Raw genomic sequence first — 15,196 nt, 5'->3', positions numbered from 1 at the left:
AAAAAAAAAATGTTTAAGTATGGTTAACAAAGAACTGTTTTTCACCTTTATGGGTAACTTCTACTAGAAAGTAAATAAGGTCTTACCTACCCAAGGAAGTGGTAAAATGGTAAAGCTTGTTATGATGTGTTCTCAAAGGGTTGACAATATGTCCTGTCTTCTTCCTGTAAAAAAAAAGTTAGAAAAATTCATAATTAAATCTCTGATCCATAAACATCAATTGCATCATGTTAACTTAGCACAAAATTCAACTTGTGACTTTTCCTTCTTGTATTGGTTAATATGAGATTTTGAGAGAGACTGAATGATGATTCTTTGTAGTCATACGTCATTGAATATTTACTATTTCAAGTTTGGAATAGAGCAATGAAAATACTAACTGATGCGTGTTTTCTCTCACTTTTTCAGTTTATTCCAGTGAGGCTTCATAAGTATTATACCCAAGGAAAGAAACTGTAAATTTGTTTCAGCTAATAAATAGCAAGCAATTGAACTGTCTCCCAAGAGAATATATTCATCCTGGTAAATCGTTAATTATATCCAGTAAGCTTAAGAGGACTGGGCCTCTAGCCCAGTCTGCATTGATTCTCTCTTGCACAGGATGAAGAGGAATTTTTTGACAACAAATTTAATTTTCTCTATAGAGTATTAAGCTTATTTTGACATTCAATATCCTAAAAGTCATTCTGGATTAGTAATTCTTTTTAGAAATTTCACTTCAAAAATACAAATACTTCATACAAAAGTGGTACCTAGAAATACGTAAAAATAAACAGCTACTAGAGGGTGCTAGGCTAGTTTTATATCTAAAATGCCTTCAGATATAGTCATCCTCATCTCTGGGGAACAGGACAACAGAGTCTGATACGGAAATAACTGTCTTTAGTGCACAGGTAGAGCTGAGGCCCATTCTGAACTTCTGCTCTCTTGAAATAGGGTCAAAATCTGTGCATCTTTATGCATTTTCACAAAGATTGATGTGATTTCACCCTGGAAGGGTGAACCCCTGTCATGTCCTCAGGAGAGGTATTGCTTTACAAGAAGTCCTAAGACTCAAAATAAGACAACAATTAACTTTTCAAGACTCAGTGGGAAATATAAACTTGAGAAGAAGCAGGTGGTTTAATTCTTCTCTCTGATCCCCAAGGAATAATATGCATATGGACAAGAGTTTGATTCAAAATTAACAAGCATTGGGCCAGGTCCTGTACTAAGAATCTTTCATATATTAACTGTGAGAGTTCAGACATTTAATCTGTGAGCATTCAGACATTATATGCAGCACACAAGCCTATTCATGTATATTAAAAGTAGAAAGGTTAAACATCAAATTAAAAAAATTTGCAGGCAAGTAGAAACACAGTAGAGTTCTCCACTCTCTCAAATAATTTGACTGTGATTATAGAAAAAACAAATTGGACTGTCCAGACCCTGCCCATAGCTCTTTTTTTTTTAAATAATAAATTTTATTTTTATATTCCCCATACAATTGCAACCCCCCCATTCTGACCCCAATCCCTCCACTCCTGCCCCCCACCCCCCAAAAAGTGTCTCTGGTTCATAGTTTTTTGTTGATTTTGATTTTCACTTTCTTATAGTTATTCATTTTCCTGGTCCCTTATTTAAGTTTTCTAGATTCCTGCTATGAGTGAGACCATCCGGTATTTTTCTTTTTCTTTCTGGCTTATTTCGCTGAGCATGATCCCTTCCAGACGGATCATTCTCCAAGATCGATCACATACTGGAGCACAAGACAAACATCAACAGATACACCAAGATTGAAATCATACCAACCATCTTTTCTGACCATGAAGGCATCAAACTAGAAATAAACCATAAAAAGAAGGCAAGGAACTTTCCTACCTCATGGAGATTAAAAACCACACTACTGGAAGACCACTGGACTAATGAGGAGATCAAAGAAGAAATTAAAAAATTCTTTGAATTGAATGACAAGGAGGACACCAATATCCTAAATGTATGGGATGCAGCAAAAGCAGTAATAAGAGGAAAATATATAGCAATAGAAACTCACATCAAGAAACACGAAAGAACTCAAAGAAACAACCTAATCTCGAAGCTCAAAGATCTAGAAAAAGAACAACAAAAAAACCCCCCAAAACCAGTAGAAGAAAAGAAATAATAAAAACCAAAGCAGAAATAAATGAAATTGAAACTAAAAAAACAATCCAAAAGATCAATGAAACCAAGAGCTGGTTCTTCGAAAAAGTCAATAAAATAGACAAACCCCTAGCCAGGCTCACAAAGGAAAAAAGGGAGAAAGCACAAATAAACAGGATCATAAATGAAAGAGGAGAAATCACAACGGACACAGCAGAAATCAAAAGAATAATCAGTAACTACTGCCCATAGCTCTTATTGTCCTTCAATCCATATCAGTGAGATGCAAATTTGGAAGCTATATAACCTTATTACACTGAGTTCTATGCACAATAAATTAAAATTATTTAAGTTTTAAGGGTAGTTTTGATTAAAAACCAATTAAACCTTCTAGATTGTTTTACAACACATATATAATGGTGGACCAGCTCTGGAACTTGTTCAGATAGACAGAATCTCTAGAATAAATTATCATGTTTATTTCCCCTTTAAATTATTTATTTTCCTGAAATTCCTTGCACTTTTTGTACTTTTATCTTCATGGTTCTCAAGTACACAGGTAAGCAAAGGTGTAAGTTTGCTGGTGCATATTTTATATTGGGCATGTATATTTTGCCATGACAAAAATAAGGAGAGGAATTCTATAGAAAAGAGGTCAGCAAACTATGGTTCATGGACCAAATCCATTCTGGGGCTGTCTGTTCCTCTAAATACAGTGTTACTGGCACACAGCCATGTTCATTCATTTCCCTGTTGTCCATGGTTGTTTTCAGACTATAATGCAGAGTAGGTGTGACAGAGATTGTATGGCCCTTTCTATATCTGTAGATGATTCAAGTTACTACTGGCCCCTTATGGAAAATGTTTGCTGATATCTGTTATAAAAGAATATGTTCATTATTTGAGAATTACTAAAAACAATCTAAAATACAATACCCTGACTTTTATAGTCTTTCAAAAATTAACTTGATAGTTACATAGAAATGAAAGCAAAATTCCAGTGCTAAACACTTAAAAAGTCATTTCATTCCAACAGAATTTAGAAATCATTGCCAAAGGATGAGATGATTATTAGGAAATTGAGGGAACTTAATAACAATTACCCATGAAAAAATGGCTCACTTAACCATCACCCTGACTTTTGTGATTTTTTCTTTTGGTTATAAAATTTAAATAAGTATCTTTTTTCTAGACCTTTTTTATGAGAAATAGATAAGTACCATCTGGGATTTATTTTTGAAATGCAATTTATGGCTTATTACATAAGGCACATAAAATTGAATAATCATTTTAAATTAACACAGTGCAGTTACAAGTGATAATTTTTATTCTATATCAAAAGGAATAAATTAATTTGACACAGTTTTTGTGAAGAATTTTTGATACACTTGTATTTGATACATTCTATACAGTAGCTGCAACATCTCTAAAATAATATTAACATTTATATGCCATTTCTTTATGTCCCAGACAATGTTCCAAGAACTTCATATACATCAACAAATTTATTCCTCACTATCACCCACTAAGATAGGCAACTGTTATTATCCCTCCTTAAGGGCTAGCCTACAATAATAGGAATATGATATATATTGGCATCACAAAAAAAAGAACAAATCATTTAATAAGGAACCCAAGGAAAACATTTGTTCAGCTATAAACAAAATCAATATTTTATCAGCAGATTAGTCTGATAAATAGAATATACATACTGTGCACTTAGCTGCACAGAATACATACTTGATTGATAGCATATTCATATGCAAGTTTAACACATACAGCACAGAAATTAGAATGAACACAGACTTTAGATTCTCATGGAAAAAATATTGTCAGGTGTGCTTTCCTCAATCGATGTAAGAACCCATGTTCACTAAGCAACAAAGTTAACATGAACTCTTCCCTGGATGTTAAGTCACCACATACTTTTCATTAACTTTCATTAAAACACATTCTAGTATTAACTCATTTGCTATTTAATTTTGTGTTTTGATAAACCTCATCAAATACACAAAACACGGATATTTGAAGTTGCTGGAATCCTAAGGAGCATTTCTGAAGGGTAAACTTAACCACAGTGACTAGCATTAGTCTACTCAGCTCTCAAACAAATAACATTTTTCTCCACCTCCTCTACCAATCTGCTCTATGTGATTTGGAAGAGTTAACTATAATACAGTGCACTTGTCCAGGATAACAAGATTTCAATTACTGAGGACTGAATTGTTAATACTGTTAGGAAAATCTCCACTATCTGAGCAGTCTTACAAAGGAGATAAACTGCCAACATAAAATTGTGTAGTCTGATGTGCTACTGAACCATTTCTATTTTCTACCAGAAGCAGTTCATCATCATGGCTTATTTGTGAATAACTGAAAGTCATGGTGAACTTAAGTCACTGTTACATGGACAGATCAGAGACGGATCTTCCTTTCTTGGGGTTTCTGCCAAAGTTCCTTTCAGTAGGATATTATGTTTCTTACAAGGGAAACTTACTTCAAAATGTACACTTGAAAGAATTTAGGACCTTTACCAAAAGCCCTATTCAAAATAATGTTTTCCATTGGCCAGAGAATGTAGGTAAGGCAGATGGTAAGAATTTTCCCCTCATTCCCAGACCTGCTATTTCAGGCTGTGGCTGAGGACAAGCAGTCTGGGTTAAGCTGACTTAGGGTAAATTATCTAGTCTTTTCAGAAGCATTTCAGCATCATTCAAGGCAGAAAAAATAAGATACAAATAGGGGAGGAATAAAGGATTGGATTTTTCAGAAAAATCAGGTTTAAGTTGGAGTCTTTGTATAATAAAGGTTTTTATCGTGTTCCTACATATCCTATGTCTGTAGGATAACTCACTAGGCTGTTCTCTCTCATGAAGTGACCCACTAATATGATCTATTCTTTTTGGTGTTCAACTCATGGTTTCAAGGGTAGTGCAGTCAGAAGGAAGACCAGGGAGGACTGTGCACTGGCTCTTAAAGGCTTTAACTCAGAAGCGACACATATCACTTCCTTGTATTGCCCACAGTCTGAACTGTCCAAATGCAATGAGTTGAGAAATATGGAGCTTAAGTGGAGATTTGGATTTCCCTCACTATCCGAAAGTAGAGTATTCCTGTGAAAGGTCCATCAGCCAGACAGCATAAGGAAGCAATTACCATTAGTTTATATGGAAAAATTCCATTGAAGAGTCCACCACCCCAATTGGCATAAAGAAGTTATTACCATTAGTTTTTATGGAAAAATTCCTATGAATGGTCCATCAGCCCAAATGGTATAAAGAAGCAATTACCATTAGTTTATATGGAAAAAAATTTTAGACCCCAAAAATGACCTACCAAATCATACCACATAACACATAAAACCTAAAATAGCACTACCATATAGTAAAAGTAAGGGCGGGATGATAAATATGCAGCCTGTACAAAGTAGCTCCCAAGTTGCTCTATAAAGGCTGCTGCAAAATAAAAATGAATGCAACTGCCCCCCCCTTTTAAAAAATATTTATTTATTTATACATACAAGAACTTGGATATAGGCCAGAGGTATAGGCGGTAAGAGGATTCACCAGAGACAGAGTGGGGAGCAGAGCAGGCAGACTGACTGAAATACACTGCTGAGGGGAGTGGCGGGCAAGTCAGGAGAGATCTGCTGTGCCACATGGGTTAGCTCCCTGGTCGGGGATTGAACTCGTACTGTGGTGGCTGGTGATAGCTTGATAGTGCTGTGACTTAACCCCTTGTGCCACCAGGGAGTCCCCTGCAACTGTCCCCTTTTTCATAAAAGTGAAGAACCTCTTTGGATTTCTTTTAGTTAGCAAAAGTTGATACGGATGCTGGTCTTTTGTAAAAGCAAAGTGACTAGAGATGAACTTTCATAAATCGGGGGATACCTATGTCTGTATCACAAGAGTTAAAGAGAAATGATGATAAGGGGGTTGTAATTGTATGGAGAATATAAAAAATAAAATTTAAATAAAATGTGAAAAAAAAAAGAGAGAAATGATGAGCTGTCAATAGCTACTTCAGGTTGTGCTTGGATTCTTTACGTATTGAAGGGTTCAAAAGAAATGATGCTCTGAGATAACAGCTAAAAAGTTATTTTGCTAAATTGTTAACACATGGTAACTCTGATAAATATATATAAATATAAATATTTTACTCTATAAATAAAATATGAATTGGCACTGCAATATAGAGAACCTTGGGCAGCAATGGGGCACATGTGTCAGTGTTTTCACTTATTTATATATTACACTCTGTTTTCTGCTCAGAATCAGAATATAGCCAAAGAAATCACACTTATTTGCTTGACAGAAAGCCATCTGTTCATTTGTTTCTAATTTTCACACAAACACTAACCATTTTTAAAATGGCAGAATATTTAATGCAGATAAGTAGATTTATATGATGCACAGAGAAGAAATTGGGAGGGAAACCAAGAAAAGATTAAAGCTGTCACAAAACTTATTTTGCCAGGATACACGTATAGATTTCAATCTCATGTCCAAAATTCTTCTGTCAAAATAACTAAAATCCTAGCTCGGGCCTCAAGGACTTCTATACTATGAGTTTATTCTGCTTTTTCTTTCTTTTTTCTTTTTTAAGATTTATTTGTGCATACAAGAACTAGGGTACAGGCTAGAGGTGTGGGGGGTGGTGAGAGGATTCACCAGAGACAGAGTGGAGAACTGAACAGGCAGATCTACTGCAATACGCTGCTGAGGGGAGCAGTGGGCAAGTTAGGAGAGGTCTGCTGCACCATGTTGGTAGTTCCCTGGCATCGAATTCATGCTGCAGTGGCTGTGGATAGCTTCATAGGTTGCATCTTAACCCCTTGCTGCCACCAGGGAGGTCCCTATGAGCTATTCTACTTTTTCAACTTAATTCCACATTTCTGCTATCACACACCTTCACATCTTTTTTTATTTCCATTTCATATTTTTCTTCTTCCTTTCTGAAAAATCCTCTCCATTCTCTTTCTTTCCCTTGTCTCTCCTTCCTTCTTGCCTCTAAGTTTGCCAACCCCTCCTTAAATTGAAGATATTCTGTAAGAAGTCTTCCACAAACACTTCCCGGGACATCTCTGTGCACTAGTATGTGGCTCTTGTTTCTATTACTTATTTGGCATTCAGACAAACTCTACTGCATTGTTAGTTAAAGATTGCTGAAATTCAAACAAATTCGCAGCTCCACCTTTTTTTTATGCTTTATTTTAATCCTAGAAGCCACTGGTTTCTACCAAATATATGATTTTTTTCACAGTATTTTTAATTTAAATGAAGACAAAAGGACAAAATATTAATCCTTGTAAGAATATACAGTGCACTTCAGTGAAACTGTCATATTATCAAGATGTCTCAAGTGGTATTAGCAATTTACACTCCTAGACTATTTCTCTATATCATCAGAAACACTGCAGATAATTTATTTGTTTAATGTCTGACCCACCATACCCTAAAATATAAACTTTGGAAGGACAGGACCCATTTACCTTTGTATTTACTACTACATTTCCTGTCTTGTAGCAACAAGTACTTGCTCAATAAACTACCATTAAAGGAATGGAAATTTGATATGGGGCTGAGAAAATGGAAAGGTCGGATGATGCTTTAAATTTTGTGTGTATGGACTCCTCTGTTTTGAGCAATGAAATTTCCTTATCTACCTGCCTTTCTTCTTCCCTAATTTTAAGGGGGGCGATTAGTAAAGGTTGAAGAACGAATTAATGTTTTGCTAACCACCCTGACTAGAATTTGATTCAATTAGATCTCTGTAACGAAAATAATACAAAATTTGAATCTGGCACCTTATTTGAAGCTGTGTTGGCACCTTACTGGCTGTGGAATATTGGGCAGACCTTGTAGCATTTCAGATCTTCAGTAAAAGGAGATTAGATAGATAGTTGCTGCAAGAATTAAATTTTTTTAGAAAACTGCTTTGATAATTGTGTAAAATTGCCAATATCAGTCTTAAAATAGTATTTCTTCACCACTTGGCACTATGGCATACCATTGTGAAGAGACTACTTCATGACTTGAGCAGAGTTAATGGTTTCTTATTTTCAACTCTTTAGTTTTGCTTACTAGCCAAATGCTTTGACATAAGGTGTCATTGAGAAGCACTGTGCCAGAGAAAGAAAAGTATCTCATTTGCTAATAGCCCCAAGTTCACCTGCTGGGGGCCATCTGTCAACCAGCAGCAGTACACAGAGATTTCACCAAGGAGGCATCTGGATGAACTTGGGGGACAGAGCACAAGTGAATTTTTCCAGGCAATGTGAATGCTCAAATTCGAGCTCTGCTCTAAAGAAGTCAAAATTTAGCTGACAGATGATATTCTTTGCCTCAGCTCCCATGCTCTCTGAGGATGACATTCCTGACTGTGGGATAATTTGAAAAGGGGTGGCTTTAGAAAAGAGGATTCCACCAGAGAGAGGAAAATACAAGCTGTGCTACAGTCATCTGACTGGAAAAATGAAATTCTGGCAAATCTACTTTTAGCCCAGAAAGCTAAAAGTTCTAAAAGCAGAGGGATTTCAACTCATGGGAGATTTCAGTAAGAGTTTACAATTAAGGGTGATCTCCAGCTGATTCAAGTCCTTTATTTTTTGCTGCGCGTTGTTCAAGAAGCAATGCAAGATAACTTAATTAGCGCATAGGGAACTAATTTGGCCCCCACCCTTCCCCCATCTGTAATACTAACTTGAATTACCTTCTTTTCCTCCCCAAATTATTTTCTGAACGGTGATAGCTAACATTTTATGACTAGCAAAATTGCCAGTAATGGCCCGTTTTAAAATTAAGGTTCTCTTAACTGCAAGAGAATATTACTGAGAAAATACATCAAAATAAAAGCAAGACTTGAAACATATCTGAATCTACTAGATTAGCACCCAAGGTGTTCTGAAAATTTCCTATCAATATCCCTACGAGCATGTTACAATAATTCTCCCATCAGTGACCCCAGAAATATTAAGATGCACAAGGATATATCATTAAGACTTCACCAAACAAAAGGGGGGGAGTTGGCACAGAGATGCCGGTAACAAAGAAAACAAAGAGAGAGGGTGCCTCCCTATAAATAGGAGCAAAAGAGGAGGCAGGTCGGCTGCTCTTTAAAATGCTTTTTTAATGCTTCTATTATTCTGTCATGGCCTTGCAATTCCCCTCCTTTGTGCTCTTTTCAGAGGCTGTTCTAATATTAAGCTTTATTTAATTGGCTTAGATTTAAGTAAATAGACATGACTGGGATGAAGGGCAGTGGGACTGTAAGGAGGAAGCGTGCAGAAATCAACACACAGGGAGGGGAGCAGAGCCAGAGGCTGTGGTGCTGTGGCCAGATACCAGAAAACCCACAGCACTGAGAGTTTGTGAAAGGTTTTCATCTAAAGCTGCTAGTGGTGACTTAAAATCTATAATCAAGCCACATGTGTCTGATTTATATAAAAACAATAAAAATAAGATTAAAGTCTAAACTAAAAAATAACAGCAAGTGAGCCAGCGAGGTTGCAAATATTCCAACTGGTGTAATTACTGTTGTTCCAAAGGAATGTGAGGGCTGCTGACATCTTGCTGGGGTTCCTCTGGGCTCCCCAGGAACTATATCAGCCATATTTAGTATTTGCAGGCACAGAAGTTTGCTTCCAAGGTAGAATTTCAACCTCATACTCTGAGAATGGTTTTTAGAGTTACTCTAGACCTATGAATAGCCAAGACTTTTTTTTTTCTTCCAGGTGTTTTATTTTTTAAATTTATTTCCGCTTTAGACATTTTATTTAAAATTTATTGATGCAATATTGCATTTATTGCATTTGAACATTATGTAAGTTTCAGGCATGCATCATTATTACTAAACAGAATCAATGAAGCTTAAAAAATGTATTAGCTTTTAAATTACTAATTCTATCACAAAAAAGTCACATTCTGGGCCTTAGAGAGGTTTAGTGTCAGGCGCAGGACTTCTCATTACAGGAGAGCATGGACACAAGGGCAGCCCAGAATGTTCCGTCTTGATGTAACTCAAAGGAACACCAAAATCTGGAATACAGATTTCTGCTAAATTGTTGTAAGCAAACAAATAGAAATCTGTTGGTTAGTCTAAAAGATAAGGATCTTTAACTGTTCTGAGGAAGTTACGAGCTCTGAAACTTCAATAAGATTCCCTTTGAATTTTGTTCGAATGTGATGTTTTTATGCTTAAATGGAGCCCAAGTACAATCACTAGCGACATCTATCATTCTTGTCTCAATATCTTATTGACTATGTGCATCATCACCTAATACTATCTAACGTTTAAGTATAAATACAAACATCTATTTAACAGTCCTCTCATTGATTAAACAAATCACTTGCTATAATTGTCTACTGAATAGCACAGTCAATTTCCAATGGGGACCTCAAGGGATAGCTTTTACTGGAAGTTATTATAGGGTAGCTGACGAAGACCCAGGGGAAATTTCTGGTTCCCAACTCGCCAGAGGAGTGGTTTTGAGTGTTATATAAATGAACAGTCACTTCTCTTAAATAATTAATTAAATGATTAAAATCCTTTCCCCCCTAAAAGAAACAATCTGTGAGGATATTTTAATGGAAACCACTGCTGTGGTTACAGAGTTTCCTTAAAACTCAAGTTAAATTTCTTAATCTGATGACTTCATACACAAATTGCAAGCAGATTTTTAAGTTATAACTAGAGTAATAACTAGAATATTTGTGTTTTGTAACTCTCATAATGGAAAGAATTGATTATATTTCTTGACAAAGGGTGCATAAAATGGAGATGATTGTCAGGATTTTTTTAATTGAATAATTTCATTAGTAGTGTCCAATGAGGGTGTTGAATGAAATTAACATAATTCCAGTGAAACAGAACATACATATCAGAAAGCCATCTTCCTCTGGCAAAAATCTTGAAAAATTCATGTTTTAAATGAGTCTCAAGACCTGCTTTACAGCTTCCTTATCAATTACACAGGGCTTGCTCTTCTCTCTCTCTCTTTCTCTCTTTACCCCTTTTCTTTCTTACTTTTTGTGTGTGGTGATACTTGCTGGCAGGTTGGCAGGTTTTGGGGTCACTTTATATAATGTAATGTTTAGTTTTCCTTCATATTTTCTGCTTGTTAAAGTGTAATAACTGGAGGCAATTTTCTCATAATCACACTATTCCTGCCTGTAAAGTGTTACTTCTAGAAGCTCCTTTTAGACACGTGTGAGACAGTTGTGCTTAACAAGAGAGGCGGATGTGTTTTATATTTTACTTCGTTCATTATAAATCTATAATATTGTTGATGAGCATCATTTCAATAGGTGCTGACTGTGGCTACTGGCTTCATATATAACTCCATTCACTTTCTTTTGTCTTCTGAATGCCTTTAGGCAGCAGCGAACTAGTACAGCAGTTACTAGGTCCTTAGTACAGCAGTCACCAGTTACTAGTGAGTAGCAGCTGGACAGAGTGGCAAGGAAGACTTTGGAGTCAACCAGATCTCTAAGTGGCAAGTTATTTAATTTCATTGGGCCATCATTTCTTCATCTATAAATTGTGGATAATAATGTCTACCTTATGGGAGAACAATTTTAAGAACGAGGGATAGGATAGAGAAAGCTTCTCACACAGGGTCGGACCTATGCACAGTGTTCACACATGGAACTAGAATTATTTAACAACTCAATAATCAGGTGGGTAGGGCTGGTTTGTCAAAACATTGAATGGAGAAAGAGTGTTGCTATTTATTATGTTCCATAGTCCTTTCCAGATGGACATCACAATCACCTCCTGGTTCAAACTTCGGGGTTCCAGATTCCATTTGGAGATTCTGATTCCAGAGGTCTGGAGTAGGTCTTGGAATCTACACTCCTCACAAGGACCCAGTACGTGGTCTGGGGAATTCCAAATTGAGAAATAATTGCTATATAAAATACAATTGCTCATAAATTTCTTTTGATTGTCACTGAAAGAAGGATATTGTTTTCAAGATAATAGCTTAGTGATAGCTATTACTTAAAATGTTGTTGCTATTTTTTTTTTTTTTCAGTTTTCATAAAGTTTTATTGGAACACATTCACGATCATTTGCTTCATGCTACAAAACCAGAATGAATAATTGTGACAGAGACCATAAGGCTTGGAAAGCCAAAAAAATTTACGATTTGGATCTTTACAGAAAAAGTTTGCCAACCCCTGTTCTACATGACGGGAGATCTTTCTCAGCTGCACCTGCCAAATCATCTACTAAATCTTCAAATTTATTTTGAAACTTGCATTTTTTTTTTTTTTAATAAATTTTATTGTTATATTCCCCATACAATTGCCCCCCATTCTGACCCCAATCCCTCCCCTCCCGCCCCCGCCCCCTAAAAGTGTCTCTGGTTCATAGTTTTTTGTTGATTTTGATTTTCACTTTCTTATAGTTTTTCATTTTCCTGGTCCATTATTTAAGTTTTCTAGATTCCTGCTATGAGTGAGACCATCCGGTATTTTTCTTTTTCTTTTTGGCTTATTTCGCTGAGCATGATCCCTTCCAGCGCCATCCATGTTGCAGCAAATTGCATGTGTTTATCTTTTTTGAATGCTGAGTAATATTCCATGGTATATATGTACCACATCTTCTTGATCCAGTCATCTATTTTTGGGCATTTGGGTTGTTTCCAAAGCTTAGCTATTGTAAACAGTGCTGCTATAAACATAGGGGTGCAGGTGTTCTTTGGAATTGATGTTTCTGTGTCCTTTGGGTAAATACCTAGGAGTGGAATTGCTGGGTCATATGGAAGCTCTATGTTTAGTAGGTCCAGAAATCTCCACACAGCTTTCCACAGTGGTTGGACCAGTTTGCACTCCCACCAACAGTGCAGAAGAGTTCCTTTTTCTCCACACCCTCGCCAACATTTGTTGTTGCTAGTTTTTTTAATATGTGCCATTCTCACTGGTGTAAGATGGTATCTCATGGTAGTTTTGATTTGCATTTCCCTGATGACAAGTGATGTTGAACATTTTTCATATGCCTGTTGGCCATTTGCATTTCCTCTTCAGAGAAGTTTCTTTTAAGCTCTTCTGCCCATTTTTTGACTGGATTATTTTCTTTGTTGTTGTTGAGTCTCATCAGCTCTTTGCAGATTTTTGTGATCAGTCCTTTATCATTAGTGTTGGGTGCAAAAATGTTCTCCAGTTGGTGGGGTTTCTCTTTGTTTTTGTTATTGTCTCTTTTGCTGTGCAAAAGCTCTTTAATTTGATATAGTCCCAGCTGTTATCTTTGCCTTCACTATCACTGCTTTGGGTGATGTGTCTGTAAAGATGTCTTTGATGTGCAAATCACGTAGTGTTTCGCCTATATTTCCTTCTATATATTTTATGTTTCAGGTCTTATGTCTAGTTCTTTAATCCATTTTGAGTTGATTTTTGTGTATGGTGTGAGGTGGTGGTCAAGCTTCATTCTTTTGCATGTAGCGACCCAGTTTTCCCAGCACCATTTATTGAACAAACTTTCTTTGCTCCAATGCATAGTCTTTGCTCCTTTGTCAAAGATTAGTTGACCATAAATCTGTGGGTTTATTTCTGGATTTTCTATTCGATTCCATTGGTCTGTATGTCTGTTCTTGTTCCAATACCATGCAGTTTTGATGATTATGGCTTTGTAGTATAGTTTGAAGTCTGGGAGTCTGATGCCTCCATTCCCTTCTTTTTTTTTCAGGAGAGCTTTGGCTATTCGGGGTTTTTTGTGATTCCATATGAATTTCATCAATAATGTTCTATTTCTTTGAAGAATGACATTGAAATTTTGATTGGAATAGCATTGAATCTGTATATTGCTTTTGGAAGGATGGCCATTTTAATAATGTTTATTCTTCCAATCCATGAGCAGGGGATGTCTCTCCATTTCTTTGTGTCTTCTTCTATTTCTTTTAACAGTGTTTTATAGTTTTCTTTGTATAGGTCCTTACCTCTTTTGTTAGATTTATTCCCAAATATTTGATTTTTTTTGTTTCAATAACAAAAGGGATGGTCTTTTCGATTTCTTCTTCTTCAGATTTATTGTTTGTGTATAGGAAGGCTACTGACTTTTGCGTGTTGATTTTGTATCCTGCCACTTTACTGAACTGATTGATGAGTTGAATTAGCTTTCTGTGGAGTTTTTGGGGTTCTCTATGTATAATATCATATCGTCTACAAATAGTGATAGTTTGACTTCTTCTTTCCTATTTGGATTCCTTGGATGTCTTTCTCTTGTCTTATTGCCCTGGCTAGGACTTCCAGTATTATATTGAAAAGCAATGGTGAGACCATACACAAAAATCAACTCAAAATGGATTAAAGAACTAGACATAAGACCTGAAACCATAAAATATATAGAAGGAAATATAGGCGAAACACTACTGATTGCACATCAAAGACATCTTTACAGACACATCACCCAAAGCGTGATATGAAGGCAAAGATAAACAGCTGGGACTATATCAAATTAAAGAGCTTTTGCACAGCAAAAGAGACAATAACAAAAACAAAGAGAAACCCCACCAACTGGGAGAACATTTTGCACCCAACACTAATGATAAAGGACTGTTCACAAAATCTGCAAAGAGCTGATGAGACTCAACAACAACAAAGAAAATAATCCAGTCAAAAAATGGGCAGAAGAGCTTAAAAGAAACTTCTCTGAAGAGGAAATGCAAATGGCCAACAGGCATATGAAAATGTTCAACATCACTTGTCATCAGGGAAATGCAAATCAAAACTACCATGAGATACCATCTACACCAGTGGAATGGCACATATTAAAAAAACTAGCAACAACAAAATGTTGGCGAGGGTGTGGAGAAAAAGGAACTCTTCTGCACTGTTGGTGGGAGTGCAAACTGGTCCAACCACTGTGGAAAGCTGTGTGGAGATTTTCTGGACCTACTAAACATAGAGCTTCCATATGACCCAGCAATTCCACTCCTAGGTATTTGCAAAGGAACAGAAACATCAATTCCAAAGAACACCTGCACCCCTATGTTTATAGCAGCACGTTTACAATAGCTAAGCTTTGGAAACACCCAAATGCCCAAAAATAGATGACTGGATCAAGAAGATGTGGACAT

At 36.2% G+C, this 15,196-nt stretch overlaps 1 protein-coding gene across 13 annotated transcripts in view; it reads right to left on the bottom strand.

The window, feature by feature from the left end:
* MAP2 (microtubule associated protein 2) overlaps positions 1-15,196 on the bottom strand; it is a 291,564-nt gene that overhangs the window by 97,912 nt on the left and 178,456 nt on the right. For 12 of the 13 annotated variants that reach the window (XM_037523961.2, XM_037523956.2, XM_037523955.2 and 9 more), the window contains one exon: positions 91-164. The gene's annotated coding sequence lies outside the window, so the exon portion shown is untranslated. Of the gene's footprint in view, positions 1-86; positions 165-15,196 lie in introns of all 13 variants that reach the window. The other variant, XM_037523950.2, reaches the window with a different exon arrangement.

Source organism: Talpa occidentalis, unplaced genomic scaffold, assembly GCF_014898055.3.
Source record: "Talpa occidentalis isolate TD23 unplaced genomic scaffold, MPIMG_talOcc4v2.1 talOcc4.3, whole genome shotgun sequence".
Lineage (NCBI taxonomy): Eukaryota > Metazoa > Chordata > Mammalia > Eulipotyphla > Talpidae > Talpa > Talpa occidentalis.
Note: the sequence above shows the minus strand (reverse complement) of the source record. Positions and strands in the feature narration are given on the sequence as shown.